Consider the following 15,244-nt stretch of genomic DNA (forward strand, 5'->3'; position numbering starts at 1 on the left):
GGAGGGGCTTTCCCGGAGAGCCAAGGAGCTCCTTAAAGTGGGCTCCGGGTTGAGGAGCAGTGAGCAGGCTCAGAATGAAAAGAGAGAACAAAAAGGATTGAAGAGTTGACACCCACTGTCACTTTTTGCCTCGCTCATGAATTTGGCACATGCCTTTGGAGAATTCAGTGCAAAAAGACCTCCCACCAAAGAGTGATGTCTGTTGCTTTGTATAGAGGTTTGGATTCCCTAGCTGGCTCTGCCCCTTTCTGCTTATGGCTTGAAACAAGTCACTTCTCTCTAGACTTCAAAACTTTTCAGTGAAACAAGGAAATCATATTCAGATGTGCTCATGTGTCTTGGAATGAAGTGGGAGGTAGGAGAAATTGAGTTTCTCAACTCAAGTACAGTGATGTGGATCCAGGAATAACCCTGCTTGTGGGAAGCACAGTCTTCTCCGGTTCTCAAAATTCAGGCCGCAGATATTGTCATCAGGATCAGCTGAGAGCCTGTTTGTAAAGGTATAGTGCTCTGGGTCCACCCAGGATCCACAGAGTCAGCATTTCTGACCATGGATCCTAGGAATCTGGATTGTAGCTGGCCCCTGGCTACTTTTTCTTTCTTAGTACATTATTTGAGAAACATCACCAGCTCTTATTCTTAACAAGGACTAAAAGTGCTTAGTTTCATATGGATCCTCTCTCACTGGCTTATGTATTGAGCAGTACTGGGTTCCACTTTTGTTAAAGAACATTAGGAAAAGGTAATTTATTTAATGGTTTAGTCCACAAATCTGATGTTGAGAGAATGGAATGAAGAGTGTGAGGAGTGATCAAGATATTTTTAATGAGTTGAGTGGAACATAGGGATGATGTCTATGTCCCAACCATGTCTCCCCTAGCACGGATTCAGTCACTTCTGCTAATCTCACTTTCAATTATAAGCACAGGTTTTAAAACCAGTGAATACTATGAGGTGCGTTGTTGTCAGCTTGTTGTTTTTCTTTAAGCTACTCTGTACGTTCCGAATAATTACTTTGAAATGATTATTTTGAAGTTATATCTTGGCTTTTTCAACTGCCATTGTCCTTGCAATTGCAAGAAACACAGAATTTTCCACTACTTCAAGATTGTTAAAAATCCTTAGAGAAGAAGCAGTCAGACTCTGTGTGCCAAAGGGCACAAAGAAAGATGCGTCGAGTTTTAAATATCTATACTCCTCACTCTATACTACCTACATTTTGTACCATGTATAAAAATGTGTAAAATAATACAAATTTAAAATAAATGTATATCTAGGTTAAGGAAAAGGCATACTGCACAAAAATGTCTTTGTGTAAGTTCTCCATAAGATAGGGTAAGGAGATATTTATAGTTTTGCCGATGACTTAATACTTACTGCCCTAGGAATTCATTCATCCTTCCAACTGGCTTGAGAGGCCTTTGAAACCAATAAAGCATATTTGTGACCATGCTGGGAGTGGAGTCCAGGCCCCACATAGCAGACCTGAGATGCCTTGGCCCAAAGAGCTTAACTGATGTCAAATGTAAACCACTTTTCAAAAGCATGTTATCAGGTCCACACCAGACTATCCATTTTGATAGTCTCATTCCATTTTTCATTTTATTGTTGAAAGAAGAAATAGATTAATGAGAGTCTAAATCCCCCAGAAAGAAAATCTTCCTTATAAGGCATGCCTGAAGAGAGATTTGAGAAAATTACTTACTCTGCCTTTGTTTTGCCAAGTAAAGTAACATTTAGATCATTTATATTTGAAAAATTCTTAAGCCAGGTCAGTGTGGTCTGCTAGATTAAATCTGGAGGGGGAAAAAAATAACAACAAGATGATGAGGATGAGGATGATGACTATGACGATGATGATGATGTAAACTATAAATCTCCCAGACCCTGGTTTGCTTGTGTGTATGAAGACTAGGGGCAAACCTGTGTGATCCATCTCAGATCCAAGAAGAAAAAAGCGGCCCCAAATTGCATTTGAAAATGGTGCACGACATGAAAGAAACATTTGTCTAAAGAGAATTTAAAATGATCAGCTTCTAACTAGATGAGAAATATTCTTTCAAGTATCCCATCCTAGAACAAGAAGAGAAAGTCTTACAGAGAATGGTAATCAGAACCATGGAGTGATTTGTGACAGAGCAGAAGGAGCCTTAGGAATCATCATGGTAACATCATTTTGGTAATATCACATTGCTAACATCATTTTACAAATGAAGAAGGTTGAATCTAAAAAGGTACTCTTCATACTTGCAGAAAACCGGCCTTCATCGGTCCTCCAGTGCAGTGGAGCTGAAGATTCTACAGCAGCTTCAGGGGAAGATACCAAGGTTTGAAAACTCTTTAGTGGCCCAAAGTTGGAACAAGAGCCCTACTTTCCAGACCTCGTGACCAGAAGACTGGATTTGAAGCTCTATGAAAAATTTCACTTTGTCAGCCAGTTGGAGGACAATTGGATGCTCAATGGAGGTATAGTAACGTGTTGTTTCTGACCAAATATTCCCACCCTCAATGAAGTTATATCAAACCATATTTCTGCCTTAAACAAGTTTAGTATCCAAGTGTCGTTTTTCATCTTTACTTCCCCCAAAACTCCAAGGTGATTCTGACAGGCTATCACTGCTATTAAAAATCCAAGGTTTCAGCAAAAGAAGCCCCATTTGCTGATAGCAGAATTGCAATACTGGATTATTTTTGCCACCCTTCTCCCCAGGTCATCACAGTGCCAGGCTCCTGTCAGTTTAATTGGGAACCACTGATATAGACAAATCATCAATGTCACAGGAGTTCATAATAAATTAACTGTATTGACCAGGCACAGTGGCTCATGCCTGTAATCCCAGCACTTAGGGAAGTTGAAGTGGGCAGATCACCTGAGGCCAGGAGTTCAAGACCAGTTTGGCCAACATGGTGAAACCCTGTCTACTAAAAAAATTTAAAAATTAGCTGGATGTGGTGGCATGTGCCTATAATCCCAGCTATTTGGGAGGCTGAGGTAGGAGAATCACTTGAACCCTGGAAGTGGAGGTTGCAGTTAGCTGAGATCAAGATCGTGTCACTGCACTCTAGCCTGGGGGACACAGCAAGACTCCATCTCCAAAAAAAGAAAAAGTAAAAGAAAAGAAATGGACTGTATTGCCTCTGGAGGAGGAGCTAGATCAGATCTAGCTCACTATTTGCCATAAATAATTGGGGCGCAGGCTATACGGTTGAAGCGCTGCATCTCACTTGGATCATGTTCTATGCATCTTATTTTAGACATTCTGATACCTGTATTTAGAACCATCCAATATCTGTCACTACCATTCCCTACCATTCCCACAGGACACTGGGAGGACAGCTGAATCTTTATTTGTTTTGAACAGTTGAACACCTAGCACACACCACAAGAAGCAGTCTTGGCCAAGCACACCACATCATGTAAGCTGGTGAAGGCCCTTCTGGGACAGAAAGGGTGGTGCAGGTGCATAAGGCTGGATTCTGGCACAAAGGCTCTACCAGGAAGGGACCACATATGTTCTCTGTAGGGTGAGCACTTTGCCTTGAGGTTTGGTGAGTTGCAGTGTTGTGCACCTAAGGCTCTCCCCATTAAGCTGCCTCCTAGCAAATTTAAAACCACTATGACACAGACATCTGGGCAAAAGGAAATTAACAAAGATCCTGCACTGATGTTCCCTTCGGAGCTCATACCACCCTCTAAGAAAAGCCACATATCACCCTGTGAGAGGGCAGACACGGCTGTAGGAGCTGTCCTAGACCTGCAGTGATGAAGAAGGACTCTATTGTCTTAATATCAACTGTATGTCTCATGTCAGTATGGTCTCCCAATTTTAACATGACTGAATTGTCAAAGAATTTCTTTTTTTTTTTTTTTTTTTTTTTTGCCTTGCCTACAAAATGACTCAAGTCCTTTCCTTTTCTGGTTTCCATTATATTCCATTGTGTGGCCCTGCACAGAGTCAACCTTCCTTTCAAGATTTTGCATTTCTATGTAATATTACTCAATAGCTATAGTGAATAAACATGTTTAGGCACTTAGAAAAACATTTTTAAATTAAAATGACTTATGTCAATCACAGGCAGGCTGTATCCAGCATGTGCACGAAGCTGAGAGTGTGGATTGTGTATTCTGGCGAAAACATCCTTGTAGTCATTGTGCATGCTCCATGGCCACTTTTCAAGGTGAAATGTCTCTGTCACTAAAATAACATTTTTATTTAGTTAGGACACTAAAAGAAATTAGAGGCCAGTGTTGATTGATCACTTGCCAATGTTTAATTTTTAAATCAAAGTTGTTTTGCACTTACTATTGTATGAGCTCCCCAAACATCCATAGTCACCTTATTTGCATTTTACATGCATTCAAAATAACTACTTACTTTCTCCCTTTAAAAAAATGATTGAAGAAACATTTGCCTCAAGATGAAAAACATTACACTGCAAAGCAATCTGTTATAGCTGAATGATAGTTCCCTTGATATAATGGTTCTTAATGAAAATTGCGAGGACTTTTCTACTCCATAAGCTTCAAGAGGCTTGGGTGTAGAGAACGTGGGTCCCCCACTGCAGCAATAAGAAAAACACAGGCCTTCCAGATATGCCCATCTTGAGAGGTGATGACATGTGCTTGTTCTTGGGTCCTCAAAGTTTGTTCCCTAATTATTTTAGATATTCTCTCCTTAGTAATTGTTTTGAATGTTCTCCTCCCTCTGAAATAAGAGGAAAAGTCACTTTCATACAAAACACACAATGTTGCAAAAGGATAGGACTATAGCAATCTGCCAACAATTAGAGACTGAACCATGTAAACCAAAAAGCTCAAAGCTTATTAGTCATTATTGACATTATTTTTAAAGTTTTCAAGTACCAGCACTAATTAAAAGGATAAGATTCTAACCATTTTTTTTATGAACAGGTGTAACTCTTTATTAAGATAGAATTGTTCTTATTCAAGAAATAGATTAAAATGGTTAAGTACAATTAAATGGCTCCAAAAGTCTTACAATGAAAACAACAGTCCTGCCAGTTGTTCTTTCCAGAGGCAAACACTTTTCATTCTCTTAGTTTTTCCTTCTGTTAGTTACCTTCATGGGTTTTTCCAAATTGTTACTTTTTTAGTTTTTCAAGTGAATGCATATATTAATACATAAAATTTTTAAAAGCCTCTTCAGTTTATAATGCATCCTAACAGTCCCCTGCCCCATCCCTCCTAATTCTCCAGAGCTTTTAACTCTTTTAAGACTTTTAACTCTTCCAGCAATGTCCTCTGTTTTTTTCCTCACATAACCACTTAGTCATTTCTTGATTATTTTATACATTATATAGTGATTTCTGGATGTGACAGGTGAGGATTTAGCTCTTACACCATCACTATCTTCACTTCCTCCCATATTGTCCCAAAGTGGTTACCATATTTAGGGGCTAAGCAGTCACCACATCATTATGACTGTGTATGTATTGCTCCTTGTTGAGAAAAACAGTGTATTATGCTCTTACTATCCTGTACTTCTTTCTGCCCTAGAATTAATGATTGCCTAACCAACCCTTCCCCCTTATTTTTTTACTTTTGCTTTATCTTCAATGAACTTCTTTCCAAATGCCCCAAATTTGGCAATAACTTATTATTTTTAAGAGAAGGGATCTCACTAAGGTAGCCAGGCTGGTCTGGAACTCTTGGGCTCAAGCCATCCTCTTGCTGAGCCTCCTGAGTAGCTGGGACTACAGGCATGGGCCATTCCACCCAGCTAACCTATTAATATTTTTACTATTTCTTTTTAAAGTCAGCTCCATAGCTGGAATATTGCCTGTGTTGGATCCTATTTGCTGGATCTATGTCATTCTCTGGTTTGTGTACTTCTTCACTTTGCTGGAGTATTTTCTCCAATAGCTTCCCAAAAAAGGGTACATGGAGGTAACCCCTGAGTCTTTGCTTGTCTAAAAATGTATTTTACCTTCACCTTTGATTATTTGGGTGAATATAGATTTATCAGTTGAAAATAACTTTCTAGAATTCTGAAGGCATGGTTCCATTGTTTTCAGATTCCTTTTCAAGACAAGGTCTCTTTTGTCACCCAGGCTGGAGTGCAGTGGCACAATTATGACTCACTGCAGCCTTGGACTCATGGGCTCAATTGATCCTTCCATCTCAGCTCCCTGAGTAGATGGGAATACAGATGTGCACCACAATGCCCAGCTAATTTTTGTGTTTTTTGTAGAGACGGGGCCCCGCCATGCTGCCCAAGCTGGTCTCAAGTGATCCATCTGCCTTGGCCTCCCAAAGTGCTAGGATTACAGGTGCGAGCCACTGTGCCCAGCTAGTTTTTCTTTTATACTCTCTCTACTTCCTTCACTTCTCAAAGGCATCTCAAACTCAGTGGGCCCAAAACCAAAGTCAAACTCCATCAGAATATGCTGCTACTTACAACTTTAAAATATATCTTAAATCACAATTTCTTACTACATGCAACCCTTTGGTTCAAGCAACCATCATCCCTTACTTGAACTTAGAATTGGTTTTCCTGCTTCTGTATTTTTTTAAATTATAGAATATTTCAAATAAACCATGTGTGGTTTTATTCTTTTTACTACATAAAAAGAATGAAGATGTGCCAGGTGTGGTGGCTCACGCCCGTAATCCCAGCACTTTGGGAAGCTAAGGTGGGTGAATCACTTGAGGTCAGGAGTTTGAGACCAGCCTTACCAACATGGCAAAATCCCGTCTCTACCAAAAACACAAAATACAAAAATTTATCCGGGCATGGTGGCATGCACCTAGTCCCAGCTACTTGGGAGCCTGAGGCAGGAGAATTGCTTGAATTTGGGAAGGCGGAGGTTGCAGTGAGCTGAGATTGCACCACTGCACTCCAGCCTGGGCAACAAGAGCGAAACTGTCTTAAAAAAAAATTGTATATATATATATATAATATTCCCGTGCATGCCAGCAGTTCCCGTGCATGCCAGCAGCTTCTTACTGCAAACACCTGGGACTTACTATAGAGCAGCTGGAGTACGTTCCACCCACACACAGGACAGGGAGCTGACAACCAAGGAGAGAGGGGAATCAATACTCCAGTTTTCTCCCCTCCATTTCCCTGTATCTCAGCAGTATGGAGCTTGTTACCAGTGAGAAACTGCTCGCTGACTTTAAACTGGTTTTCTTACCTTCTCAGTTGAGTTTTTCCATACCTCAACCGATGGTTTCTGGTATGACCTAGCAAATAAACTGCTTTCACTGAAATTTCAGTCTTGGAATCTACTTTGGGTTCCCCAATCTAAGACAGAAACATACTCATTTTCCCATCACTGGACTTCCAGGTTGTTTTCAATTTTTCACTGTTACAAAGAAGGCTGCAACATTTATCTACAAACCTCTGGATATACACATAGGAAGCTTTTGGTATTTCCACTAGTGAAACTGCTCAGTTGAAGGATATGTGGATCTTCATCTTTAATAAATATTACCAACATTTGAAAAGCCCGACAATGTCAAGGACTGGCAAGAGTGTCACATGTGGTGGGTGTGGAAAGGCAGCTCACTGTAGCAGGTGCTGGGGACTCAGTCGAGGTCTTGGAGAAGCACTTATTTATAGCAAGAATGTTTCATAAATGATATCTGATAGAGTCAAGAGTAATGGGGAATAAAAACTAGTGGCTTAGAAATAAGTATAGATCTAAAGTCAACAAAATACTTTTTTTCTAATGTAAAAATACGTACTTTTTTTAGAGGGAGGGGGAACAACTTAAACCAGAAAACACCTTCATATTAATCATTCTTCTCATATACTTCAAATTTGTACTTAATGCCTTTCTCCTCTTGGACATCAGAGAGAACACCTGGGTGTTCTGGTAGAAGTTAATATTTCTCCAAATCAATTTCTGGAAGAAAGGTGTCACTTTCAAAGTCTTGCATGATCCTTGTCACAAATAGTTTAAGATGGCCTGGGTGATTCATGGCTTCCTTATAAACAGAACTGCCACCAACTATCCAAATCATGTCTACTTTATTTGCTAATTCTGGTTGTTCAGTAAGTTTTAAGGCATCATCCAGACTTCTGGCAAGAAAATGAGCTCCTTGTGGAGGTTCCTTGAGTTATCTGCTGAGAACTAAATTAATTCTACCCTTTAAAGGTCGATTCTTCTCAGAAATGGAGAACCAAGTCTTCTTATCCATAATCACCAGATTCTGTTTACCTTCTACTGAAGAGGTTGTGGTCATTCTCTAGAAATATCTGAATTCATTCCTGAGAGGCGGCCAGGGCAGGTCCCCGTTCTTGCCGATGCCCATGTTCTGGGACACAGCGACGATGCAGTTTAGTGAGCGAACCATGACAGCAGCTGGAGCACCTCCAAGCCCGCTCGTTAAAACAGAACGCACGGTCAAGATTGGCGCGAAATTGTCAGATTCTAACCATTTAATTAAGTTTGATGAGTTATAGAATTTGTGAGAATGGTAAGCAAATATTTGCCTGGGTTGTATCGTCAAAGGCATCAGATGAAGAATTGTTTCAATTTAAGGCATGTTTCTCAATAAGTGCTTCATTTGCCCAAGCCAGAACTTTCAATTCTTATCCAATGGTATATATAGTTGTCTAGATGAATCTTTGAATTACTACACAACTATTAATAACTGTTCACAATGCACATTGGATATCTACCTTGTACCTAAAGACCATGATAATGATGGTAGAAATAAAAATGAGTGAAATGATCCCACATTCAAAGACATACTATGCAGTAAAGGAAACAGATGTAAAACAAGCAAACACCATACAGTGTACAAATCTTACCTGTATCTGTACAAAAATAGCCCAGAGGAAGGAATGACAATTTTTTCTTTTTCTGTAGAAGTCAAGGAAAAGGTAAACCTAAGCAGAATCTTTTTGTTTTTTGTTTTTGTTTTTGTTTTTGTTTTTTTTGAGATGCAGTCTTGCTGTGTCGCCAGGCTGGAGTGCAGTGGCACGATCTCGGCTCACTGCAACCTCCGCCTCCTGGGTTCAAGCAATTCTTCTGCCTCAGCCTCCCGAGTAGCTGGGATTACAGGCACGCACCACCACGCCCAGCTAATTTTTGTATTTTTAATAGAGACGGGGTTTCACCATGTTGGCCAGGAGGGTCTTGATCTCCTGACCTCGTGATCCACCCACCTTGGCCTCCCAAAGTGCTGGGATTACAGGCATGAGCAAATCTTAAAATATTAATAGAAGCATGCTAAGAGTCACAAAAGGAAGATGATTTGTACACAGGAAATAATATTTAGGAGAGCATTAAAGAATGAAACACCAGAGAGAGAAAAAGGGAAAACAGAGATATAAAACTTCAAACAGCTTTGTGTAGTTAGAACGCAGGCAGCAAGAAGAGAGAGATGAGGCTGGCCATGCTGTCAGGAACTAAATCATTCAAAGCCTTTTGTGCAATACAAAGAAACTTGGCTTTCATTCTGTGGGCAATTGTGAACCATGAAAAAAGTTTGTGATTTAAAAAATTACTCTAGAGGCACTTTGGAGGCTGGATTAGGGATTTCAAGGGAGAGAGAGATTAGAATCAGGAAAGCTCTATGGGTGGTCATTATATAGTCCAAATGAAAGACAATGTGGATCTTAACTAGGGAAGTGAAGAGAGAGTGAATAAAATAAATATGAGAACTACTAGAAAGGAAGACTTGATTGATTGAATTTGGAGTCAGAAAGAGGAATGGAAGACTTTGAGCCTCAGGTGGCATTCACAAACGCAGAGGTTAGAAGTAGTCTTGAAATTGTTTTTAATTACTCATCAGCAGAAATGATCATTGTTCTCAACTCATACTCAGATTCCAGAGATAGGGAAGTGGCATGTTCCATCATACACCACTGCACTTGGCAGATTCCTGGGAAAACAATCAGTAACTCCCCTGTAGGCCCTATGAGAACAGCCCAGAAGCTACAGTCAACAGAGTTGGGCCAGAGCTGTCCCTACCTAAAACAACTAGTAGGGATGAAAAAAATTCAGTAAGTTGTTTGGTTGTTTGGTCTACATGACACTGCCCCCTACTATCTCTGAACCTGAAAGAAAGTCCTACATGCACACAAGCACACACAGAGACACACACAAGCAGATCAGAACAACTGGAGGAGTATTACCATGGAAATAATTGTATATTTTGGCTGTAAATGCCATGTCCATGGAAACGAAGATGATCTCAGTACTGGGGAACCTACTCATCTCAAAAGCAAACATTTGTTTCAGATATGTTCTGAAATGCCAATATTTGTTAGAGGAGAATTTGCTTCTGGATATTTCTGTAATTTCTGCCTTTGCAGCTGTTGCTGTTGTTCCAAAAATCTTAGGCTTTTGCAATATAATTATTCCCTGAAAATAAGAATATGGATACCTAGCTATGACCCAGGTATTGTGATGAGTTCTACATAACTTACCTCATTTAATCCCCACAATGACCTACAGATATATACTGACATTATCCTATTTTTTTTTTTTTTTTTTTTTTTTTTGAGACAGACTCTTGCTGTGTTGCCCAGGCTGGAGTGCAGTGGCACGATCTCGGCTCACTGCAAGCTCCGCCTCCCAGGTTCATGCCATTCTCCTGCCTCAGCCTCCCAAGTAGCTGGGACTACAGGCGCCCACCACCATGCCCAGCTAATTTTTTGTATATTTAGTAGAGACGGGGTTTCACTGTGTTAGCCAGGATGCTCTTGATCTCCTGACCTCATGATCCACCCACCTCAGCCTCCCAAAGTGCTGGGATTATAGGCATGAGCCACCACGCCCGGCCTATCCTAAATTTTTAGATAAAGAAACAGAAGCACAGAGAGGTTAAATGACTTGCCCAAGGTTACACAGATAGTAAATGTACAGACAGGGTTCAACCCCAACGAGTCTGGCTGCTTATCCAAAAGATCTTATCCAAATGCACTTCCCATGTTCAATTTATTTGGATTTACCATTGGACCATATTTCCTTGGACACAAGATTACAACTCAACCATTTCAATTATTGCCATCACTTTGTCATTCATAAGCTCAAAGTGAAAATCTGTAGTCACATGATCCCATGCAAATTTCAGAAAGCCTAAAATGATGAGATCACACACCCAGTCTGATGACTTTACATTGAGATCCAGCTAAACTGCATGAATTATCAAGACTCAAATTAGGACTCTTACATCTTATCTAACACCTGCCTCTCTCTATGCTAAAATATATTATAATTAGCTGCTTTTCCTGGGAGAAATTGTAAAACTGAATGCAATTAAACAAAAGGAGAGACAGCAGATTCTACAGCAAAACAAAACAAATCAAAAAGTACTTAGAAAGCCAAGATGGATGCATATTCAAAGATAGCAATTTCAGAGGCAAGGCAGACTTTTCTTATTTTGCAGTAATGTTCTGAATGGCAAAGAGCATGCCCTTTGGCACATGCTAGGGACTCCATGTTTGTTCACTGCTACGCACACTGGGATTGAATTAGGACTTTGGCAGGGCAGCCATTCTCTGGCTGTGGTTGCACACTCATTGAGGACCCCAATAAGCAGGTGATCTATGCCATCCACTCCTCACACCCAAATAGCCCAGTGGAAAGATCTCTCAAGTGCCACATGTGAGTCCTGGATGCTTGTAGAGGCTCTCGTGCTAGCTAAAGTTGTGGGATGTGGTTCCAGTTGCTTGACTTCTCTTGGCATAGCTTTTCTCACACTGAAATGACAGGAAAATGATCCCTGCTCTATTTTCCTCAGGAGAATACAGTAAGACTCAGAAAGGGCTAAAAACAAATAGGCTACTTTATTCAAGTTTTGCTAATGAAATGCCTAGAATACAACCATTTGTAGAAATAAGTTCCCAAGTGGTTGAAAAGGCAATGAGCAAAATTCTAGGGGAAGACCTCATTACTTAAGACAAAGACATCACTTTTCCCAAACAGGATGTAGGAACTGCCACTGTACAAAAGGTAGGTCAAAAATAAAACCCACCAACAAGCAAACAAACAAACCAACCCATGGTCTAGTCACTAACCATGAAAAGGTTTGTAAGTGCATCAGAGGAGATTAATCCTTAACTGGAGAAAAATAATAATCAAGGTACATGTGTATCACAAAGCTTTGTAGCTGGGAAAAAGAGACCTTAGGGAGGAGAAACAGGAAGAAGAAAAGTAAAACTAAGTATCAGTCTCATACTACAACATGTCAGCCCAAGATACTGTGGGCTGTTTTATTGAACAGTGCAAAGCTGCTTTAATTTAGCAGTGTTTATTTGGAAAGGTTTGCTATTTGGAAATGTGCAGTATACCACATTTGCTGATGTGTTTTTTGGCTGTACCTGGAGGTGCGCTGTAGGCTGACGAATGTCCAGGTGTGAAAATTCACGTTAGCCATATATATGCACTGTGGATTTATTTCTTTGCACTTTTCTTGCCCCCCTAATTGAAATAGTAAATTGACTATACTCAGAGCTTGACTAGTCCCCCGGATGTTAGTGTTACAAATTAATGCTTAGAAATATAACTCCCTGTAAACCTCTTTCTGCCATCGCATCTTTCAAATGCAGAGTCAGTATGGAATAAGAATCAATGAAATGTAACCTGACATTGAACTTGAAACCAAACACATTGACAAAACAAAAGAACACAAGCAGAAAAAAAAAAGAAAGGGGAATTTTGAAAATAATCTTCCTAAGGCATTCTGAATCTGCAACCATCTATTTTTCCAGATTAACAAATCTTGGTCGCTTCTAGGTGTTTTGAACTAGATTACTGACTGGCCATCTGTGGCAGGCCCACTCCTGGATGTCATGCCCCTGTTAATGAAATTTGGGCGTGTGCTCGTAAACAGACCTGGTGAATGGTAGATGTCAGCCATTGCACCATGGGCAATCATCAATCATCCATTGTCAGTTATTTCTGTCTCAGTGAGTAAGCCTTTATTTAAAGCATAAAGTAAGAATGTTGCCAGACCACAGGAACAAGCCCTGAGCTGTTTGCAGGTGCTGCTATTCACAGCTGCCAATTAAACCCCTGACATTTCCATATTGGCCATGAGGCACAGCATATGCTTTTGACATACCAATTCTTTAAAAAAAAAAAATCACCAATCTCAGATTATCAATACGTGCCTTTTTCTTTTTCCATGGGTACTACATGAAACTTTTTAAAATAGGAGGAAGGAGAATCAGAAAAATTTCTAGTGAACTGAATTATTAAGATCTGCACATAATATTCTTTCTTGTAGGGAAATGGGAAAATGGCTGGCATTTCTGATGTGGAAATTCTTCCCTGATGCCTAAATCTACAAAGCAAAGTCTCCTATCAGGACTTTAACATTAAAAAATATTTGTCTTGCCTTTTTACTTATATTTTTTTCTTTTTGATTCTGAAATAGTAATACTATTTTAATGTAATCCGGTACCATTAAAACTAGATATTGCAATTTTGATTATGATTCTGTGTCTTTCATTGAGATGCAAAATGATTATAGTTTGCAAGTGTGCTTTGTATTTAAATAATTTCATGAAATTTGCAGGGACTAGTCTCAAATGTAAGTACATGAAAGGGTGTGTTCCTATGCAAAGGGCGCGTTCCTAGGCAAGGGTGTGTTCCTATATGTTACATTATGGCTTTACATTCACATATTTCCAGGTTGGACGATAAAAGCATCCAACCACTCTTGGAGGATCATAGGCATAGTGGATGCATTCACCGATAAGCATTATAAATAGGCAGGGGACGGGGAGAAGAGCCTACATGCACCTTTCAGGAATATTTCTCTGTTTTTAGTTGATTTTCCATTTTTTCTAGTTATGAGTAGCTCTTGATGAGAAATGAATTGTGGTGACAATCATGAAATTTTAACTAAATCATTCTTTCTGGTTAGTTTTTAGAAAATAAAGACATGTTCTATGTGGTTTCCTATTGTTTTGCCAACAGTAGTATCAAAATCATCTGTGAGTAAGTATGAGTCTCTGTTTTCGAGGTTGAGCAACGGACCTTGATATGGGACTACCACCCTCTTCTTTCCCCATCCTCTGTCCGTAGAGCGGAGCTAAACAGAGTTACTTCCACATTTTCTTGAAATCCCTAAATCCCGCTACTTTCAGGGACATTCATTGAGGATAGCAAAGTTGACAAGCTAGGATTTCTTTCAAATAAACTTAGCTGATGACTGTAGCAGGTGAGCTTTTTTTTTCCCCACAGTGATAATTTTACATTGTTTTCCTGCTTCTGAGAGGAGGAAAACATTGCCATCTTCTTTGAGAGATGCTCAGTAGCATTTCATCTTTAAAAAGGGAGAAAATTTGTTATTGCCATCTACATAATGAAAGAGCACTTAAAAAGAGCTGTCTTTTTTTTTTTTTTTTTTTTAAGAGGCAGCATCTCTCTATGTTGCCCAGGCTGGAGGGCAGTGACTATTCACAGGTGCAATAACAGCTCATCACAGTCTCCAACTCCTGGTCTCACGTGATCCTCCTGCCTCAGCTTACGTAGTAGTGGAGACAGCAGGTATGTGTCTGGCTAAAAGAGCTATCTTTTAATAAAAATGTTTTTCCTCTGTAAATTAATTTTGTCATAAGAGCTGCCTTACCAACCTAATGTATGGTGAAGATCTGAACAAGAGTGAAAATTTTAGCATTATAGGAAGATGCAATGGCTTGCAATGGCCTTGAGCCCTTGGGCTACGTGAACACTTACCATTGAGCAGAGCTGAGGATGCTGAGCTGTTGTGGCATTGGCTTTAGGCTGTTCATTTGTGATAATGTCTGCCCACAGGCTTTGTGATACAAAATGAAAGGAAAGGGCTGGATTTGCCTCCCTGATGCTCTGTGCCTAACTAGCACCCTATGGGCCACTTATCTCCCGTTGATTCTAGGTCTTCCAAGTGCCCCTGGTTGCAGTCATAATGATAGTAATAGTGATGAGGACAATGATCACGATAATAATAATAATGGAAGCCATCATTATGGCCGGCAGCTTTGGACTGTAGTTGAGAGTGCAGATTCTGCAGCAAGCCTGACTGGTTTTAATCTTGCCTCTGCCAATTACAAGCCATATGACCCTTGTCAAGTTACTTAATCTATTTGTTCTTCAGTTGCTTTCTCTGTGAAACAGAGGTAGTAATAGCAACTACCTCATTGGTACATTGAATGCTTAGAGCAGTACCTGGGACGTACTTCAGGAAGTGCTGGAGGAGTGTTAGATAAAACAAATGAGTATTCCTAGTATATCTGCACAAGAGATTTCATTTAATTCTAATGCATTTTTGCTATAC

General features: G+C 39.9%; 1 pseudogene; it reads right to left on the minus strand.

Annotated features, from left to right (window-relative positions):
• Positions 1-7,728: 7,728 nt before the first annotated feature.
• On the minus strand, positions 7,729-8,323 carry LOC115894307 (annotated as a pseudogene).
• Positions 8,324-15,244: the final 6,921 nt, after the last annotated feature.

The sequence above is a fragment of the Rhinopithecus roxellana genome, chromosome 17 (assembly GCF_007565055.1).
Source record: "Rhinopithecus roxellana isolate Shanxi Qingling chromosome 17, ASM756505v1, whole genome shotgun sequence".
Lineage (NCBI taxonomy): Eukaryota > Metazoa > Chordata > Mammalia > Primates > Cercopithecidae > Rhinopithecus > Rhinopithecus roxellana.